This window comes from Macrotis lagotis, chromosome 1 (assembly GCF_037893015.1).
Source record: "Macrotis lagotis isolate mMagLag1 chromosome 1, bilby.v1.9.chrom.fasta, whole genome shotgun sequence".
In the NCBI taxonomy this organism is placed as follows: Eukaryota; Metazoa; Chordata; class Mammalia; order Peramelemorphia; family Peramelidae; genus Macrotis; species Macrotis lagotis.
Genome location: NC_133658.1, coordinates 52,179,292 through 52,200,912, shown reverse-complemented (window position 1 = coordinate 52,200,912; position 21,621 = coordinate 52,179,292). Strand labels below are relative to the sequence as shown.

The window sequence follows — 21,621 nt, the reverse complement described above, 5'->3', positions numbered from 1 at the left end:
GTAATCTCAAAACCCTATGCTGTGGGGCAGGCTCCGGGTGGTGATTGCCATGGTTTCTGTCTGTTTACTGCCAACCCCCCCCCATCTCCACCCCTCCCTGCAACCAGAGGTCAAAGAAAACTAGAGGCTATTATATTACCAGAGCATATGTTGAGAATTAACTGCAACATTGTTTTCCGACTTAGGGGGGGAAAATCGAAAATAAATATATAAACTAAAGCCAGGATGCTGCTTCAGGCCTGTCTAACCCTCCCTGGGATCTAGGAGGAAATTGGAGACCTATTTGTTTAGCTTTAGCCGTGGGTCTTTGGACCAGCTTAATGAAAGGCTGGCCTGGAGAGGAGAAAGGCAATTTGTAGATGCTAAGGCCTCTGCAGTTGGTTTCAGCTGGCAATGGGCAGCAATTTTTTTCTGGCCTATTTTTCCCCCTCTAACCAAATAATAATATTGGAAATGCTGACTTTCCACCCCCTCTTGCCTCCACCCCACATCATTATAAGTGTTGGAAGGGAAGACCCGGAGAATTTCCCTGCTGTTGCTCCAGCTGTGAGGGAGCAAATAGGTCAGATCTTCCAGCTCACCCAACTCTGAGGCAAGCTGGGTGGGTCTGGCCTCCCAGCTGTGGCGGGCCTCCTGGCCGGGATGGGGAGAAATGGAGGGTTGGACGTTTGGCCCAGGTCTCCAACTTTGATGTGGTCAAGAGCAGGTCTCTCTTGGCTGCACAGAAAAAATGACTAATGTCTCTCGGGCTACCACTTGGGGATTGGGGTGTGGGGGTTGTGGAATGGAGGGCTGGGGAGAAGAAGGGGGAGGTCTGACGAGGAATAGGCAAGGCCAGCCAGATGTGATTTAAAGGAGCTAAGTGACCATTTGGTGATAGATTGCAAGTATTCCCCAGCATCTGGCAAGAGGGAGACTAGGTTTTTTTCCTGGGCTATTTAGTGACTCTAATCACAATTCCATAAGGCAGCCTCCAGAATACTTGACTGATGTTTTTGTTTGAAATAGTAAGTTTTGGTGTGGGGGTTGGGGGTTTGCACTATTCTACCTACATCCCCTTTCCTCTCTGCCTCCTGTTACTCCCTCAACTTCCCTTCACTAAGTTAAGTCAGAGAATGAAAGCCTAGGTCTTCAGCAAATAGACAAACCTCTCCAGCTCAGATATGGCTTCCCAAGGAAATAAACTACCCAACTGCCCAATGACAGGCGAATAACAGGAAGATAGAGAAGTTCACTGATTTTTGGGTAATTATCTATCTCTAAACACTCAACATGAATGTTTGTCCTTCATTCTCGAGGACCACAGCATCAGGGAGGTGATGCCATGACAAGCACATGAATTGGATTTGAGTGAGAGGGGGCTGTGCTAAGTCACTGGCCTCACTTTCTCCTCCAAAGTCATCTGGGTCCAGTGGCCAGGTATGAATCAGGATGACTGGAGATGGCCTTGGATGCCGGGCAATCAGGGTCAAGTAAAAGCTAGTAAGTGTCAGAGGCTGGATTCAAATTCCCATCCTCCTGATTCCAAGGCCAATGCTCTCATTCCACTGTGCCATCTCTGCAATAGCTAATATTTATATGGTGCTTATTTTTCACCTTCTACTTTATAATTATTATCTTTCTTAATCCCCACAACACCCTTGGAGGTAGGTGTTATCATTATCCCCATTTTACAGATGAGGAAACTGAGGCCAAGGTTAAGTGACTTGATCAAGGTCATTCAGTTGCTAAATGTCTCAGGCCACATTTGAATTCAGGTCTTCCTGCCTTGAGATCTATAAAGGGAACTTAGAGAGCACCCACCCAAACACTTTCATTTTAAAGATTTTTAAAAAGTCTAAAGTGACTAAGTAGGTTCTTGCTCTTTAACTTTTACCACTGAAGCCTGACCCCTACCTCTATTCCAGTCTACTAATAATGGTGATGATAATGATGATGATGTTTTTGTCTTTGATTATCAAAGAAGACCATGATTTCAGGCATGGTGATGCCATGACAAGCACATGAATTGCATTTGAGTGTGTGTGTGGGGGTGCTGTGCAATGTCACTGGCCTCACTTTTTCCTCCAGAGCCATCTGGTCCAATGACCAGATGTGGACTTTAAGACAGTCCTGGATGTGAGGCAGAGTTAAGTGGCTTGTCCAAGGTCATATACTGCTTTTCATGGTTATTAGTGTACTAATAAATACAATCAGGGGATGTAGCAAAATCCCATGAACTACTATCTATGTTAAATAAATATTGTTTGAATGAATGGACAATACACTAGAAGTTAGGAAAGGCACAGTGAATAGAGCTGCTGGGTAGGGATTTAGGAAGATGTGTTTAAATTCAGCCTTAGACTTTGACTAGCCATGTAACCCCAGGTACGTCATTTAACAATCTGGTTGCTTCAGTCTCCTTATCTGTAAAATGAGGATATTTAGTTGCACCTATTCTCAAAGAATTGTTGTGAGACTCTATTGAGATTATATTGTAAAGGTCTCAAGCTTAGACACAGAGTTGACACCAAATAAATTTTAGCTGTTATTATTACTGGCCATGTGACCTTGGGCAAGACACTTAAGCCAAGTGATTGGTCACCTTTATGGTGGTTAGATTAAATTGTGCTCATCTACCCATTCCTCTGGGGGAAATTTTTGTATGTTTGGGTCAGACCTCTCCCTCATTCACCAACACATTTGAGGTCTATCAATTACCCTCAATCTGGTTTTAACCAGACTGTGGCTTCTTGGAGCCACAGGTGAGAACTGAGTGCTAGATGAACACCAAAAGGAAAGGGCTCAGCAGCCCTCACACAGGAGGAGCTAGACCTCCTGAACACCCCAAATATTCCTGGTATGTAAAATAAAAAAAGGATGGCCTAGGGCCTTTTTTGTGAACCACAGGCCCTCTCAGGGATCTGCCAAAGTCAACAGACCATTTCCTAGAATCACATTTTTAAAGGTATAAAATACAGAGAGTTATAAAGGAAATCAATTATATTGAATATCTAAATTTTTTTTTAAAGTAAAGAACCATGGGCTAGATGATCTTGAAGTTACCTTCCAGTCCTAAAGTTTGGCCACCGCCACTTATTAGTGTGTAAATATGGGCAAATCAGTTCACCCCTCTGAGTCGTAGCCTTTCCCTCTGAAAAATCGGAATAATTATACTCGTATAGTTTACTTCACAGAACTGGTGAAAGGAAAATGCTCCTTAAATCTTGAAGTACTATAAAAATGCGATTTGTGGGTGTTATTATTGACAATATACCACCATCCTCTCTCCACCAGGGTCCAAGTCTAGAATTTGTGTGTTTTCTGGAAAGACTTGCATAAACTGATGCTGAGAGAAGAGAGCAGAAATCAGGAGAACATTGTACACAGGAATTGCAACATCGTGTGATGATCAGCTAAGATAGCCTTAGCCCTTCTCAGTGGTATAATGGAAAATGTCATCTACAATCAGAGAAAGAACTATGGAGTCTGAATGCTGACCAAAGCATACTATTTTCACTTTTTAAAATTTGTTTTTTCCCCTTTGTCCCTTTATTTCACAACATGATGAATATGGAAATATGTTTAATATAGTTTCATATAAGCTATATCAGATTACATATGCTGTTAAAGGGAGGGGCGAGGGAGGGAGGAAAATGTGGAACTCAAAATCTTACCAAAAAGTTAATGTTGAAAACTATCTTTACATGTAATTGGGGAAAAAAACTGAAAAAAAATTCATTGTGTTTTCTCCTATGGCCCCTGTCTAAGATCCAAAGGAAAAGGAATGAGGTAGGAATCAGAAAAGCCACTCAAATTCTCTCTCCCAACCAATTAGGCCCTAAGCCCAAATCAATTTCACTTTATAATGGGTTTCAATTTTTATTTTTTTTATGAGCAGATGCCCAGGAGAATTATTTTTAAAACCCACAAACACTAACACTTGTGCATACTGTAGATGTTTATTAATTTTTAGTCCCTAGTCTTCCTCAAAAACATCTCTGTGAAAAACCAAATGACCTGTGTCTATGTATCTTTCTTTAAGTCAACTCATATCCGTATTGTCCTTTGGGACAGTAATTGAGACATGGACTTTATTTGGAATAATGTCTAACCCAGCCAGGTAGGAGCTAGGTGGTGCAATGGAAGTTACTCCCTTTGTGACCCCATTTGGGATTTGCCATTTCCTTCAGCTTATTTTGCAGACAAGGAAACTGAGGCAAGCAGGGTTAAGTGACTTGCTCAGAGTCACACAGCTAGTTAAGTCCCTGAGATCATATTTGAACTTGGGTTCTTTCTGACTCCAGGCCTGGTACTCTATCCACAGTACCACCTACCTGCCCCATTCAACATGTGCTTTAGGACAAATCAATTCTCTAATCACTGCCTCATTTTTCTCATCTGTAAAATGGGGATAAATATACCTACACCACTTTCTTCACTGGGTTGTTCTGGGCAAGTATTGTGCACTTTATACTTAGTAAAAAGCTAAGTGGTGAAGTGGATGAAGTGAAGGATATGAAATCAGGAAGATCCAAGTTCTTAGATATTTATGATATTGGGTAACTCAAGCAACCCCATCTAGCTTCCAGCCTCTTTCTCTTTATCTGTTCAAAGGTTACAATGACAACATCTACTTCCCTGGATTGTATAAAGATCAAATGGGATAATATATTGAAAACCCTTAAGAATGCATGCTATAATTGTTATTATAAGCCCTCGAATGTGACGGGAACTTGTAGAAATCACAATAAATGGTTTCAAAAACTGAATAAGGGCAAAGTTGTTTAGTTAATTTGTAGTGATCAACCAGTGTCAATATATATATGTATATATATATATATATATATACATATAGATGAACAGCTTTGAAAAAACAACCTATGTTTCATGAAGGAACAGGGAGGAATATGGGAAAAGACAATGGAGTCTGAAGAAGTGTGTTCATTTCCCAGCTCTACCAGTTAAGACACTTACAGGGTCCATCTTGGTATAGTGGCAAAAGGGCTGGGCTTGGAATGAGGAAATCTGGGTTTAAAAGTGCCTTATAGCCTTATGAGGAAGACTGTGGGCAAGATAAATAACTCCTTTAACCCATCTACAAAGGGTGCTAATAATTCTTACACTACCTATTCCATAAGGTTACTGTGAGTAAGGCATTTTAAATTGTGTGGGCTCTATTGATGGGATCTATTGACATTAATAGAGAATACATGTGTTCTTTATGATGGCTTTACAGATAAGCTCACTGTCTTTCAGACAAATATTTTGCAAGGTGTTTCATCCTGGTTGTACAAAAAAGCAAATCGAGTGACAAAGTGAATGAGGCATGTTCATTTTCTCTCATTTCCTCAAAGCATCAATGAAATTCAAGTTGGCAAAATTTATTAAGGTGCTATGCTAGGTCTAGATATATAAAGGTGAAAGCGTCTGTTCTCACAGAGCAGGTGAGAAACACATCTAATTAATGAGCATTGTTTTTTTTAAATTTTAAACACCTACAATGAGTTGTCTCGACCTGTTAAGTGGCTGGGTACCAGAGGAACGCCGTTTTTGTCCTTTTCAGTGAAGTACTGAATTTGGAAATGGGAGGTTTCAACAGATCAATAATAGAACTGCACTGAAGTCTGAAACATTTGGATTCTGGGAAACCAAAACTGCTAATTCAGTCAAAGGAAACTAAGTTTCCCCCCCGATCTAGGGGCCCTGTCAGCCTGGCCTAACATAATTTTGAAGGAACCTCAGAGACCATTGAAATTAACCCATACCTGAATATGACCCCCCCTCCCAAGTGGTCACCCCATCTTTTCTTGAAGCCTCCAATGAAGGGGCTAACAACTACCACCTAAAGTAACTCACTCCAGTTTAGGATAGCAAAAATCATTAAGCAGTTCTTTCTTACACCTATTCTGACTTGGCATCTTTGCAATTTTTCCCCTGTTTGCTTTCAGTTCTGGAGCCAAGCAAAACAAGTTTAATGTCCCTTTCCCATAAAAACCCTCTAGACACTTAAATACAGTTATCTGCTCTCCTTCAGTCTTCTCTTCTCCAGGCTAAACATCCCCTATTCCTCTCATCATCTCTATGAATTGACATCATCCGGATGTAGTTTTCTAACTCTATTTCTTTCCTAAAATATTAAGCCCAGAATGAAAGAATGGGGAATAATAGTCTGCATGAGGTCTGACTAGGGCCAAGGACAGCAAGACTCTTATAACCTCCCTAGCCCTGGATACTAGGTTTTCCTATTCAGGCAGCCAAATAAGTCTGTCCAACCAAACTATGAATGCTTAGGGAGTCCACATTTCCTTTGGCTGACTGGAGTGGTCCAGTCTGATCCCTGAGAATATGTGCAGAGTTGTGACTGGCACTGAAATGTGGATTAATGAGGTTGAACCCAATGTATTTTTTTAGGGTGTTTTTTGATAAGGCAATGGGGTTAAGTGGCTTGCCCAAGGCCACACAGCTAGGCAATTATTAAGTGTCTGAGACCAGATTTGAACTCAGGTACTCCTGACTCCAGGGCTGGTGCTCTATTCACTGTGCCACCTAGCTGCACCACCCCCAATGTACTTTTATGAGGTACCTTTGAGGGCTTGGCAAGTCACCCTCTGGAGCCTCAGTTTTCTCTGTGCTTAGCTATGTTACTTACCTAGGATGTCCCCTCTCCCACTCCCTCAAGCCTGGAATGTATTTCTTTCTCACTTCTGCCTCATGACTGGTGAGTGTCCTCACCTGGCCTGCCATATCTGGGCGGGACCCAGTCAGACTCCACATGAGCACTCCATCATTTCATCAACTGAATCCTTTCAGGTTGAAGCACCCACCCAGGGGTCCTGCAATTATGGTTCAAGTGACCAAATATTGCAGATGGACCTCACTTTATAATAACTACCTCCAACTTGACCTAACCATTCATACTTTCTCTTTCTGCTCCCTCTCTCCCACACTGAAGAGAATCAGATCAATCTTTCTACTGCTACTGCTTCTCCATGGCCATTCCCCACCCCAATAACTTTCCAAACCAGAATATATCCCACCTTGGTCATCATTCTCCCATATATGTTCTTCTCCCCCAGTTAGAAAGTAAACTCCTTGGCAAGGAACATTTTTTGTGTGGTTTGTATACATTAGGCACTTAATAAATAAACAACTTTTCATTCATTCAGTGAAATTTCTGGCTTCCTTCAAGATTTTGCTCAGGAGCCACCTCCTAAATGAAGCCTCTCTCTCCCCAAATGATTTAGTGTTTTCTTATCTACCTTTTTTCTTTTTCTTTCTTCCTTCCTTCCTTCCTGTCTTCCATTCTGTTTTCCTTCCTTCCTTCCTTTTTCTTCCGTCTTCCCCTTCTTCCTTCCTGTTTCTCTCTCTCTCTCTCTCTCTCTCTCTCTCTCTCTCTCTCTCTCTCTCTCTCTCTCTCTCTCTCTCTCTCTCTCTTTCTCCCCCCTTTCTTCCTTCTACATGAACATGTAGTTTCTCTAGTAGAATGTAAGTTCCCTAAAGGCAAGGACTTGCTTTTTTCCCCTTTGTATTCCCAGGATTTTGAATATAGGCATTTAAGTGGTACAGTGGATAGAGTGCTGGAACTGAAGTCAGGAAGACCTGAATTCAAATCCTGTCTCAGATACTTATTAGCTGTGTGACCTCATATAAGTCACTTGAGTTCTTCCTCATTTCTAAAATGGGTATTATAATAATAAGCCTATTTCCCAGGGCTGTTGTGCAGACAGGGGATTTGCAAATCTTAAAGTGTCAAACAAATGTTATTGTTCTAGAAAGCATTTAACATTTGTTGAATTGAACCTGTATATAACAGGAGGGTTTGACTGGATTGTTTTATAACCTACATCACGCCTCTAAATCCTATGAGCTCAACATGTACACTGATAAATATGTTACAAAGTGGAGGTTAGGGGAGCAAAGGAGAGCTCCCGACAAAGGGCTCTGAGAGACAGCACCCAGGAAAATCAAGAAGGGTTAGAGAATACGTTTCTTTGTTCTTTGGTGCCATATTTGAGAGTTGGAAGTGGGAGACAGCATGTGAATGTGTAATTCCCTTGAGAAATTCTCTGTTACTCAAATATGGCGCTTCAGGAAGCTTGCCTTGGGCCTCTCACTGACATGCAGGATGCCACAGGCATATTTGAAGTCCTCATTCTAAGTTATTTACCACATCAGTATATCTTTCAACCCTCTGCCACAGGCACAGAGCCTGTGACCCCAGAGAAATAAAAGTCAGCACTGACAGACTATGTCTGAGTCAAATTTTAAGGGGCAAGGAGCCCTTGGGACCTCTAAGGGGAAAAACTTGTTTGGAGAACTCCTCTGGAGGGCCTGTTCAGGAACAGAGATGAATCTGCCTCCTTTCCATGACTGTCCCTTGAGTGAACGGATAGGTTAACTAATGCTCTCCTTCCCTCTTAGAGTTTTAGAAAGGTCCAAGAATGGAAGACAGACACACCAAACAACCTATATAATTGGGGAGAGATTGGAAAGAGTATTTTTTTTGCAAGACAATGGGATTAAGTGACTTGCCTAAGGTCACACAGGTAGGTAATTATTACATGTCTGAGACCGGATCTAAATTTAGGTCTTCCTGACTCTGAGGCTGGTACTCTATCCACTGTGCCACTTACCTGCCCCTTGGAAAGAGTATTAATACTTTTTTCTTTATGTGGAAAACTAGCTTCTTAATAAACCAACTAAGTGGTTCTGCCTGTTCCAGAGTGGAGGACTAGAAACTTTGAGAAGAGGTTTTTAACAGTAAGAGTGACCCTCAAAGTGGAGTAGACTTCCTTGAGTTCATTCATCTCTAATGGAGAGGTTTCAAATCAAAACTGGATGGTCACTTTTCATGGATGCTAAATTGTATAAATGCTATCGATCATTTGTAGGCAGCCAGGTGGAGTCATAGTACCAAGCCTGGAGTCAGGAAGACTTCTCAGTTCAAATCCCACTCCAGACTCTTATCAGTTGAGTGACCCTAGGCTGGTCTCTTAACCCTGCTTGCTTCAGTTTCCTCATCTGTAAAATCATCTGAATAAAGAAATGACAAGCCACTCTGAGATATTTGCAGGAAAACCCCAAACAGAGTCATGGAGAGTCAGACACAACTGTATAACAGTAACAAGAAAGTCATTATTTGTTATTATTGGTTTCCAGATGTCTGTTCTATTCTACAGGACTGAGACTTCTCGAATGCTTGGTTGCCTATTCCATAGACATCCCCTACTCTACAACATTTTGTGGAAATCACCCCCTGCCTACCCATGGATCTTGACCAAACAAGTATATAGATTTTTGCTCCTTCCACACTTCAGTTGGAGAGGAAGAGGGCTCAGACAGTGAGGCAGAGCGGGAGTTTGTGTTCAACATATGTTACCCCTTAACTTTTTGGCAGAGGATCAGGACTGGTTTATGAAGACGCAGATGTAGAAGAATGGGGTGGTGGCACTTTCTAAATCTTCCCTATTTAGCTTCTCCACAGAGCTGGAAGCGACCTCAGAGTTCACTTCATCCAAATTCTTCATTTGATGGAAAAGAAAGTGAATACCCCTCCTGAATGATGGAGAGTTTTGCCCAAGGCCATGCAAAGAGGCAAGTAGCTGATTTGGATTTCCTGTGTTTATCTATATCTAAGGTATCTATCTCTCTATCTCTCTATCTATCTAGAAACAGATACACACACACACACACATACACAAGAAGTCCTTTGACCTCAAATTCAATGCTCTGGACCTTGCTAAGAATGAGTCATTTATCTAGTGCCGTACAAAATACTTTTTGTTTTGTTTTTTTGCAAGGCAATGGGGTTAAGTGGCTTGCCCAAGGCCACACAGCTAGGTAATTATTAAGTGTCTGAGGTCGGATTTGAACTCAGGTACTCCTGACTCCAAGGCAGTGCTCTATCCACTACGCCACCTAGCCGCCCCTCACTTTCTTCAAAATAACTCTGTGAGGTCAATAGTATAAACATCATCAAAATCATCCCCATTTTACAGATGAGAAAACTGGGGCTCTAAGAACTCAAGTGGTTTGATCTTCCAAAACTCCAGTATTTGGCACAACACCTGACCCATAATAGATCCTTAATAAATACTTACTGACTTGACTCAAACCTAGGTCTCCTGCTTCCAAAGCCAATGCTTTTCCCTCTACATACTCCAGCTGTCTCCTGGCTGCATAATTACCCACCAGCCCATCAGCTCCAATTAAATCACAGTCATTGTTTCTATTGACTTTAACTTCTTTTGCAGAGGATTCCCAGATCTCCATGTGTAGCCCTAATCACTCTCCTGAGCTCCAGTTGCCAACTGCTTGCCTCAAACTCAACATGTCCAAAATGAACTTCTATTTCCCCCAAACCTCTCCTTCCAAAGTTCTCCATTTCTGTTGATGGCACCACCACCTGTTTAACCTCAGTCATCTTTGCAGCTTTTCGCTCTCTCAATCCCCATATCTAATCAGCTGCCAAGTCATATTTAGCCTACTTCCACAACATCCATTGCATCTGTCCCCTTTTTTTCCACTTACACAGTCTCCATCCTACTTTAGGTCCTCATTACCCCTCCCTTGGATTATTGTAATCACCTCTTAATTGCTCTCCCTACTTCTTATATTTTCTTTCTCCAATTGGGGTAGGTGATATTGTCACTTCAATATGGTATGTATATCAATTTATCAGATAAAACCATCAATTCAAATATGTCAATGATACCTAATTACTTCTGATATAAAAAAGATACACACTCATCAACCTAGTATTTCAGTCTTCTATGGTCTAGCTCCATTTTATTCCCCTTCATACTCTTTTCATTCCAGGAAAACTGGACTGCTAGCTATTTCCTGTCCACAACATTCCATCTCTGATCTTTGGGCCTTTTGGTGTGTCCCTCATATCTGGAATGCTTACTTCTGCCTTATAGAACAGCTTATTTCTGTCAAAAAGCAGTTCAGGTGGTCTTTTCTGATCTCTTCTCTCTCTCTCTCTCTCTCTCTCTCTCTCTGTCTCTCTCCCCATTGTATTTATTACCTGCATTCATATTGTACCCCTTCTCCTCTCCCTCCCCACCCACCCAACAGAATGATTAAACACAACAAAAGCAAGAATTGTTTGATTTCTGTCTTCGTAATTCCAGTCCTTAACAATGAACATTGTACATCGTAAGTATTTAACAGTTATTGGTTTAAATCACTTGAATTGAGATTCTCAAAATTCATCTATGGGATACCTCACAAAGGGCAGTGGAAAATGTAGAGCCCAAGTGGCTTCTACCCTAATGATGTTGGACAGCCGACATGGCCAATGTATAATGGAAGCCATAAGGGGGCATGTCATTAATTGATGACTGGAGTGTATTCATGTGCTTTCAAGAAAGTATCATGGGATTTCTAAAGCTTGCAAATGTTCAGAAACAAAGTTTGGTATCTCATTAAAAAGGCAATACTTTTGTAAATCTGTACAGTAGCATTGCCTCAGAAATGAAAACTTCTATCAATGTAACATTTAGAAGCAAGGGATTGGTTGGAGATTTATCCAAGGATAGTAACTAAGTCTATATAGCTGATAAAAGGGAGCTAGTCAACAAAATTTACTGTACTGGGTTTGAATTATGATACTATGTGTATCCTTGTGCAAGTTGGTTCACCTTTTGGGGCCAGTCAACTAAAAGGTATTTATTAACTGTATACTATTTGGCAGGCAATGTGCTAAGTGCTGATGATACAAAGGAAGGCAAAAGGCAGTGCCTGCTCTCAAGGAGCTCAATCTAAAAGGAGAGACAAGATACAAGAAAACTTGTTACACACAAGATATAGCCAGGCTAAATTGGATCTTAGTTTCTTAATCTCTAAAGTTAAAGGACTAGTTTTGGATAATCTACAATTCCCACAGTTCTAAATCCTATAATCCAATAAGGACATAGAATACAGATGATTAGAAACAGGTTATCTAGTCCAACCTCTTCATTTTACAGATGAGGAAACTGAGGAACAGAAAAGAGAAATGATTTATTCAGGTGCTAGTGGTATCTCTCCCTACTCCAATCCATCCTTGACTTAGCTGCCCAAGTGATTTTTCTAAAGCACACATTGGGCCATAGTGCCCCAATTCTCAATAGACTTCCATGGTCCCCAAGTCCCATCAGCATCAAATATAAAATCTTGTTTGGCATTTAAAACCTTTCACAACCTGACCCCTTCCTACCTTCCTTATATTCAACATCCCTCATGACTAGAATATTCTGCCTCCTCTCATCTAAGCCACCTAGCTTCCCTGTTTTCTTCAATTATCACTTCAAACCCCACCTTCTACAGGAGGCTTTTCCTGGTTCATTCTGGTCTGTATAGATAGTATATATATAATATATATACCCACAGTTATTGAGAAGATGGGCTCCTTGAGGGCAGGGACCATGTTTTCTCTTCTTTTGGTTTCCACAGTGACTGGCAACATAGTAAATAACTAATAAGAGATAACTCCAGCAGTTCTATAGCTTAAACAAAGCATCTTGTAAACATGAGATAATTTTATTCTCTTAGCAACTCTGCAAGAGCAGTGCCATTTTTAATCTCTATTTTATAGATGAAGAATGTGAGGCAGACAGAAATTAAAATGACTTGACCAGAATCACATAGCTAAAAAGAATCTGGGAAAGGATTTGAACTCAAGCTTTCCTGAGTCTGGCACTCTATCCATTGAACCATCTAGCTATGTGGCTAATGTTTGTTGATTGATCATTACCTAGGGTTTCTGATTCCCCTTTTTTGTAGGCAGGAGGTCTAGGGTTGAGTCCTGGTTTCTGCATTTACTAGCCACATGACCTTGAATAAGGACCTCAGTTTCCTCATCTGTAAAATGGAAGTAATATGCTTACCACCCACCTCATCTGATTGCTCTAAGGAAAATACTTTGTGAGTCTAACTACACTATGGAAATGGGAGTTAAAGATCTTGTGAAAAAAAGAGAACACTGTGGGGGGGGGTCACAAACAGTGACTTCTAAAGGAGTAAACTGAGTTAAAGTCAAAAGAAACTTCCTAATGCTGGAGAAGGAAATGGTAAACCACTCCAATATCTTTGCCAAGAAAACCTCAAACATGGTCACAAAGAGTCAGATTGACTGAGATGACTAAATGACAATGAATATTTTTTTTGAAAGGGGTTAAGTGATTTGCCCAAGGTCACACAGCTAGGTAATTATTAAGTGTCTAAGGCCAGAGTTGAACTCAGGTTCTCCTGACTCCAGTGCCGGTGCTCTATCTATTCCATGACCTAACTTCCCCAACAATGAACTTTCTAACGTCTCCAAAGCAGTGGTTGCAACATGGGACCCCTAGGTCTCAATCAGATCATTTGCTCTCAGCATTCACCTAATTTCCTGGTGCTTCAGTTTCTCCATCTGTGAAATGGGGATATCTCAGTCTGTGGTTAGAACAAAAGAAAAAACATGTGCGATCAATTTGCTTTGAGTTCTTCAAAGACAGGGGTTGTGTGTACCCTACATAAGGTGTTTTTAAATGAGTCATTGCTGGGGAGTTTGGGTTTGGCCCTGGGGGTGGCTTCTGATTGCTCCCACCTTCAGTCAGGGCAGCATCTGGGAACATTTACTATTCCAATTGCTTTCTAGTCATGTCAAAAAGAAACTCCCTTTGCCCTGCTTTCATCTGGCCAAAGACACAGAACTCACTGTTAACAGTGAATCCAAAGGTTTTTTTCCCTATAGGAACTCTCTGCTACCTCAGTGCCCATCTTCTGAGTTGTCCATTTGCAGGCAGCCTGCTGATTGGGCAGAATCATTTGAACCGATCTGCTGGGGTCTAAGAGATGTGCTTAGATATAATAGGCGACTAGTCAAAACCTTCTGAAGCAAGGCTGTAGGACTGGGGGCAGGGACATTTTCCTCCTTAGGCAGAAATATCATCTTTGTTTTCCTTCTCAGTGACATCTGGCTCACCGTGAGATTCCACAAATTCTGAATAGCAGAAATGTTCACTCTATGTTCATGTTACAGGGAACACAGGGAGAACCCCCCCAAACCTTTCCCTACAAGCTAGGATGGTGTGTTCAGAGGCTGAGGTTTGGTCATTCCCCACCCTCCTTTGGGACAAGTCATTCCCAGAGCAGTGAATTCAGAAGTGGAAGTCATCAACAAATTATTTATTATTTTAAGCAAAATAAGTTTCCATTTCAAATGGCAGGGCTGTGGGAACTGAGGTTTCTCCATGGTGGTTACCAGGGCTACTTCAATTCCAGGTTTCTGGATGAAGCTATACAAAGACATGGCTTTTTCCTATTAGTTAGAAAGACCTCCCTCCCCTCAGCAAAACTTTGGAGTTATATGAGAGTTCAGGCTGGGGAAGGGGGGAACTGAAGCTTTATAGTGAAGTCATTTTTCTACTGGGGCTCCAAAGTCTCTTCTCTACAGACAAGATGGCTCCTGATTATGCTTTAAGATTGACATAGAATCAGAGATCTAGATAAAACTGGAAGAGAACTCAGATGTCTCCCTACCTCATTTTACAAATCAGGAAACTGAGGTCCATGAGGTACGGTGTCTTGCCCAAAGTCACTGAGTTAAAGTCAGTGGGATTTGAATCCAGGTCCTCCTTCTGACTTTTCTAGTCAGTACTTTTTTGACAGAACCTTTTTATGAAGGCCAAAAGGGAGGGTAATCTGGGATAAGTGGTTTTTAGCCTCAATCACTTCCGTAGTATGTGAGCAGAATCAGAATTCAACTCTTCGCATTCCCTGTGTATTCACTCGTCTCGCTGGAAAGCCTGGCCTTCTGGTAAGCATATAGAAAGTATTCTGTTACAATGATGATGATAGCTAGTAGCCCCCACAATCTGATCTTCACAACACTTCTGGGAGGTAGGTATTATTGTTATGCCCCTTTTACAGATGAGATCATTGAGACAACCAGAGATTCAGTGACTTGCCCAGGGTCACACAGACAACAAGTATCTGAGGCTGAATTTGAACTCAAATCTTCCTGACTCCCTACCCACAGCTCCATCCACTGGGCCATCTCACTGCTGTGGGCTTTGTATACCAGTGACAGCTCAATAAATGATAGTTGAAAGGAGTTGATGAACCAGACAGCTTGGCAATGTAAATGATATGTTGTCCCTCTACTCTTTCCTAGTTGAAATTCTACCCACCCTTTAGAGCACCTCCCCAAAGCTGTCCCCAGCTATCCCTGGGGGGGGGGGTGACAGCTGTCCTCCTGTGACCTCCTCTAGCACTGTAGCGTGTACCTCTTAAGCATGATTGTGTATTGAGATGGTTCCATTGAGAAATGATGAAAGAGTCATCTCAATGACTTGGAAAGACTTAGGAACTCCAAACACCACAATAACCAAACATGATTTCAGAGGACCAATGAGGAAACAAGCAATTCACTTTCTAATAGAAAGGTGATGGACTCAACCCAAAGAATCCATTTTGGGGGCACAGCAAAGGTGAGAATTTGCTTGTTTGACAGTATGTGTTTGTTGTAAGGGTTTCAGTGCTTAGTTACTGTCCTTTGGTATCAAAGTCCATGACATTACCTACCAAGAAGGGAGAGAAAATACATTTCTGTTTATGGAGAAAATTAATTTCATTTAAAATAAAAGTATTTGTATCACTCTATTAGACTCTAAACTTCATGAAGGCAGAGACTGTTACTTATCTCAATATTTTTATCTTCCTAGCAACAAGATAAATATTTGTGGACTGACTGAAAAGTGTTTGTTAAATCAGAAAACAACAAAAGGGGAGCGATGTCTGTTTTGAACCTGGACCTACATTTAAATGAGCAACCTTGTCTTAGAAGTCACTAACTGTACAGCACAACAAATCATAATTAATATTTAAAAAAATCCGCTTTTACTATCAACTATTGGCCAGTGATTTAGGGGCTACCCAATTATATAGCCCATCCTAGAGAAGTTGCCATATCCCCACCCTGACTTTTCCGCCTTGGGTAAAGCCCAAGACAGTTCTCTGGAAGACTGATACCACATGGTCAGCCTACTTAGAAGTCAGGTTCAGACAAAGTGTTAAACTTGACCAAAGGGAACATTCTCCAAGTTCCCTTTTGGACATCCTAGAAGACAAGCAGCAGAATTTCTCCAGGAATTTCTAGTCAAGAAATAAATGGAATAGAAAGGTAGGGCTTTCCACCTTTGCCTCCAGAAGGTTATATAGCAGAGACCCTTAATAAACTGGTCCCCCTCTTACCTCCTTTCTAGTCTTTTTTAACCCTTTACTCCCCTCCACTCACTCTCAGAGCTAACTATACAGGCTTCCTACAAGACTCAGTTCAAATCCCACCTGCTGCAGGAGACCTTTCCTGATCTCCTCCACCACTACTGTCTCCCAGCTAGGTGATTGAAGGGGAGAAGACTCATCTTTCTGAGACTGTCTGACCTCAGATACTTATTATCTGTGGGACTCTGGCAAGTCACTTAACCTTGTTTGCCTCAGTTTCCTCATCTAAAATGAGCTAGATGGGGTGGCTAGGTGGCGTGGTGGATAGAGCACCAGCCCTGGAGTCAGGAGTACCTGAGTTCAAATCCGACCTCAGACACTTAATAATTACCTAGCTGTGTGGCCTTGGACAAGCCACTTAACCCCATTGCCTTGCAAAAACTAATAAAATAAAATAAAATGAGCTAGATGAGGAAATGGCAAAACACTCCTGTATCTTTATCAAGAAAAGTCCATATGGGGTCACAGAATGTTGAATATGACTAAACAATAACAACATCCCTTTCCAGGTTTTACTCCTATGATTCTATCAGCTAAACCCCGAACTAGGACAAATTTGAGAACAGAAATAGGTTTTATAAAGCAATCTTGAATTTTTCCAATTATTTCCAACATTCTCAATTGTTAAAAGGTACAATGCCCTACATGAATGTCTATAAGATATGCTTTCACATTTTCGATACAGTGGAACTGCTTTGAAACCCTGAAATGGGGGTGAGGAGAGTGCTGACTATCTAGATTATATCTTAAGGTTTCCTTAAGGTGCAATAGAGGTACCAGTAATTATCAATATTATTCTTTTATTATGTTAGGAAGTTTCTATTATTTTACCTGACTCTGTTTATCTGATTCTGAAATATATTTATCTGAATGTTTCATTACAACTGTGCTGTAACAAAATTCTCTAACAACTTTCCCATTTCCTTTCCAAACCCAATGAGATTATAAACTCCTTGAGGTCAGAGGCCATGTTGTATCTATCTTTGTTTCTCCCCTATTAGCACATTTTTTCCTACATAGTGTTTAATAAATGTCAGTTAAAATGTAGACAGTTGGATTTCCTTCCCTTCACTCTTCCAGTGGCAAAATAGCAGAAATATATGGATGGAGTTAGAGACTTGGCAACATACCCTCTTGCCCAAGGTAGGGGAAGCAACATTGAACTGGGTTTTCTGGTTCAGGGTATGCAGATGACTATCTGTGTGACCTTAGCCAAGTTACTTCCCCTCTCCAGTCTGAGTTTCCACATGTGTAAAATGTAGGGCTTAAATAATGACTAAGCATTTAAGCCTTATAAAACATTTTCCTTATAACAACCCTGAGATAGGGAAGGAATAGTTACATTTATAGATGAGGAACCTGAGGCTCACTCTTAACTTGAGTGACTTACCCCTGGTCTTTCTAGCTCATAGACAAATGAAGTAGGATCTGAAGCCAAGTACATTTTCATTATTCTTTCAACAATATGATACTAGTATAGTCTACCTAGAGTATTTGGAAAAATCCCTTCCAGCTCTGTTTTTCTATAGTTTTCTATTTTAAGGAGAAGCATTTGTGATATGATCAGTCTTGCTTTTAGTCTTAGAGATGAAGTGGAGTTTGGAGGCATCAGCCAGGAGAAGCCAAGGGAAGTGAAGCCACTTGCTCCATGCTCTCCCACCTTTGACTTTTGGGGGCACCCATGACATTAGAGGCTGGGCCAACAACATCACCTGGCAAAGATGAGAGAGTATATCCAACTTTTTATTTCTTGGACTTGAGACATTAACCAATCAGAGGCATTAGCCAGTCATAACACTTTACTCTGCAACCTAATCTTCCAAATGGTGTCATTTTCCAAATGGTACAAAGAGCTTTTCTTGATATGATCTCATACATTCTTGCAACATGTGAAATAGTTTGAATTATTAGGAAGCTCTCCCTGACCTGTCAAGGCTTGGCTATTTGTAACTTTGACCCATTGTTCTTGGTTCTGACCTTTGGGGTCAGCCAGAACAAATATAACCTTTCTCATTTGTAGGACCAACCACCTCTTAAATCCTTAAAGCTAGTTATAGCATCCTTCATAAGGAGAAGAAAATAAAGAAATAAGTATTCCTATGATACCTACTATGTGCCAGGGAATCATTTGATCCTCTCAAATGTTATCCTCATAACAACCCTGTGAGGTAGGTGCTATTATTCTAATTTTATAGTTGAGGAAACAAGGTAGCCAAAAATCAAGTGATCTGCTCAGGGTCATACAGCTACTAATTGTCTGAGGCCTGTTTTGAACCCGTCTTCCTGATTGCAGACCCAGAAGTTCTATTCCCTGACCCACCTTGTTGAATCTTCTCTTTTTGAGGTTAAACATCCCTAGATCCCTCACCTTACCCTCATATGGCTCAAGACTCCTCATCATCTGAGTTGTCTTTTTTTTTCCCTAGAGGTTTCAAGCTTACATATCTGGGTAAATTTGTTCTTCCCCACATCAATAGAATGGAAGTTCTTTGAGGTTCTTTGCCTTTATCTTTTTTGTGTCTGGTCCATTGAAGGGCCAATGCTTTTTGGATCGACGATTGCTTAACAAATGACTGGTCCCCAAATAGAAAACAGACCAGTAGTGATTCCCAGACTAGAAGGAGGGTCTTATGACTTCCTCACCCTGTGCTTTGATAGAGTAGGTGAGCTACCCTGGTGGAAAGAACAAAATTGGAAAATTGCACAAGGCAGCATAAGCCAGAAGTTGTAGCCCTGGGATTCCCAGTAGCTAGTGCTACTGAAGACCTGGAAAAGGAGCCTTGCCTTGTCAAATGGTTCAACATCAGGGACATAGAGAATTTTAGCAGTGAAAATGACGTTGAAAAAGATTCATTAACATCTGCTTTGCATAAGGACCATAGGGCCTTGCCATTTGCCTTGCGGCTGCAACCTCCTAGATGGGTTATTTTCCTCTTAGAGAATATGGGATCTTTGGGAACAAGGACTGTCTTGCTGCTCTACTTGAATCCTTAGTGCTTAACATGTGGTAATAAGCATTAAATACTTTAAAATGATTTCCCTCCCCACTTCCCTCATTCGTTCACTCAGTCCATCCTCAAAGGCTTCCGTTTCCTTTGTTGTAAAGTCAGAGTGGGGTTAGAGGATATCCAAGATGCCTTGTAACTCTAACTATACTATGATGCTGTTACATAGAATGATAACAACTCTTATTTCTATCACAGACCAACAGAATTGGGAGGGAACCCCCCCCCAGTTCTCATTTAAGACACATTGGACCAAAAATTCCCTCAACATCATCTCCAAGCAAGTTCTCCCCAAACCTTGGACTGCAATAGTTCTTGTGAAGCAGAAGCCACTCACTTTAAGGTTTCCCAAGTACTGATAATCTTATGAGGTAAATGGTGAGAATATCTGTCTTCCCATTTTACAGATTACAAACAAGGTTCAAATGAAATGCTTTATGGACAGTCTTAAAGTTAGTTAAGAGTCGGCGCCAAGAATTTGAAATCAGATTTACAGAATGTCTCCTCCTTCTATGATGGTAAGATCTTTGAACAAAAGCAAAGTACTAAATGGAGCATCCATTCCATAATTGAAAACAAAGAGTTGCCTCCTTGTCTTCTTCCTCACTGGGGTAGGGGAGGGAACCAACCCACACCCCTCCCTGCCAAGGAAGAAGCATCAGTCCAAGAAGACTGGCTGCCTCTCTCCAAAAGGCTGGCCAAAGGTAGGGAGAGTGTAGGTGACCAAGGCTGGCAGCAACAGCTCCAGATCTTCGCGTAGGAAGGAAAATGAATTTCTTCCAGTCATGCAGAAATGAAAATATGTGAAGCCAAATGAAAGATATTTCCTGGAGGTGGTAACCCAATTATGCAAATAACTCAGGAGCTGAGTAAGATGTTCGAGGGGGCTGAGCTCCAGGGAGGCAGCCCAAGGCTGTCTTCCTCAGTTCCACCTGCCTGGCTGGCTCTCCCACCATCTGCATAGAATCCAACTGGTCACCAACTTGGGCTACTGCTGCTGCTGTCTGATATAGCTTGGCATTCTCATACAATAAGACCATGGTTCTGAAGCTCTAGGTAGCTCACATAATCTTTTTTCCTTCCTTTCTTTTTCTAATCACATGATAGATCAAGGAGTGTCCCAAGAGAGATCGATTTCTCCAGTAAATTGGTTCTAATGTCATATCCTCTCTTCCCCTCCCTGTTGCTGTCTGTCACCATCTCTTTCTTCCTCTGTTTGCTCAGACTTTGCACATCTGTTACTAACCTAGGTATTATTCCAAGAATTTCTTTTTCCCTTCATTTTAAATTTATTGGGTGTAATGGAGTGGCAACTTTTCAGTCGTCCAGCTCAAAATAATATACTTGAGACATGGTTTCAGCAACGGCCCAAAACAAAACTCTTACTGCAAATAGCTTTTCTTAGGCAGCCAGCTTTGATATTTTATTGGACCAAACAGAGTTATTCCAGTCTCTACCATGGAAGGGGAAGGAAGGGCTGGAGGAAGGGGGTGGGGAGTGGTAAATGACACATCATGGAGTGGATCCAAAGCTTTTACATCCTCTTGTGGCCTTTCACTGCGTCATCCTTCCAAAAAGTTGCCGATAACTGTTGACAGGCACTTCCTGGTCTTTTTCCCATCTTGAAAAGGATGCCACAGGCTGGCTGCAATCTGAAACATCTAGGGGACTCAAATCTCTTAAAATCTAAACCAATCTACCTCTTTCATGGTCAGAATTTTAGCCAAGATTTATGATAAGCTATTTAAACTTTGGGCCAATCATCTACTTGGGGAATAACTGGTTTCATTTGCCTGTCTTTTTGAGAGGTCTTGGCCAGATCTGCAGACTTTGGCATCTGTGTCCGGGGAAGGAACACACCCCAGGATTAACAGGAGGAAGGCTAAAGGGTGGGGTGGTAGAGCCTGCCCTTAGGTCAGTTATTCAGTCTGGATGGTCATCTCTCTGCTGATCCCCCTCAGAAACAAATAAATTATTTCCAAAGAAAACTATGTAAAAAAAATTTCTTGTGTTCCTTGACCATCTGACATTAGAAGTCAACTCTCTTCCCTCTACCACCTCCTGTTAGCCTAACAGGTGGAGGCTTCAGTTTAGGGGGTGTCACCTCTATTTAAGAAATATATTACATTTAAGACTCTGTGTGTTCAGAGCCCAACAGCTACCAGCCTTCTCTATACCTTCTGCTCTGTGAAGGGTTGTCTGGGGCTGGATTCCCAGCCATCTGTCCCGAGTCTGCTCAGACTTCCCTCAACATGGCTCCTACCACCCCCAATCCTATGCCTGAGTCCTTTACAAATAGAGGTTCATTAAAATAAAATCATTAGTCCAGCGATGCTGGGGATATTTACTCCCCCCCCCAAAAAACAACTTGAAGTGGCACCTA

The 21,621-nt window shown here is 41.4% G+C and overlaps 1 protein-coding gene across 9 annotated transcripts in view; it reads right to left on the bottom strand.

The window, feature by feature from the left end:
• CBFA2T3 (CBFA2/RUNX1 partner transcriptional co-repressor 3) overlaps positions 1-21,621 on the bottom strand; it is a 206,304-nt gene that overhangs the window by 99,729 nt on the left and 84,954 nt on the right. The window lies entirely within an intron of this gene.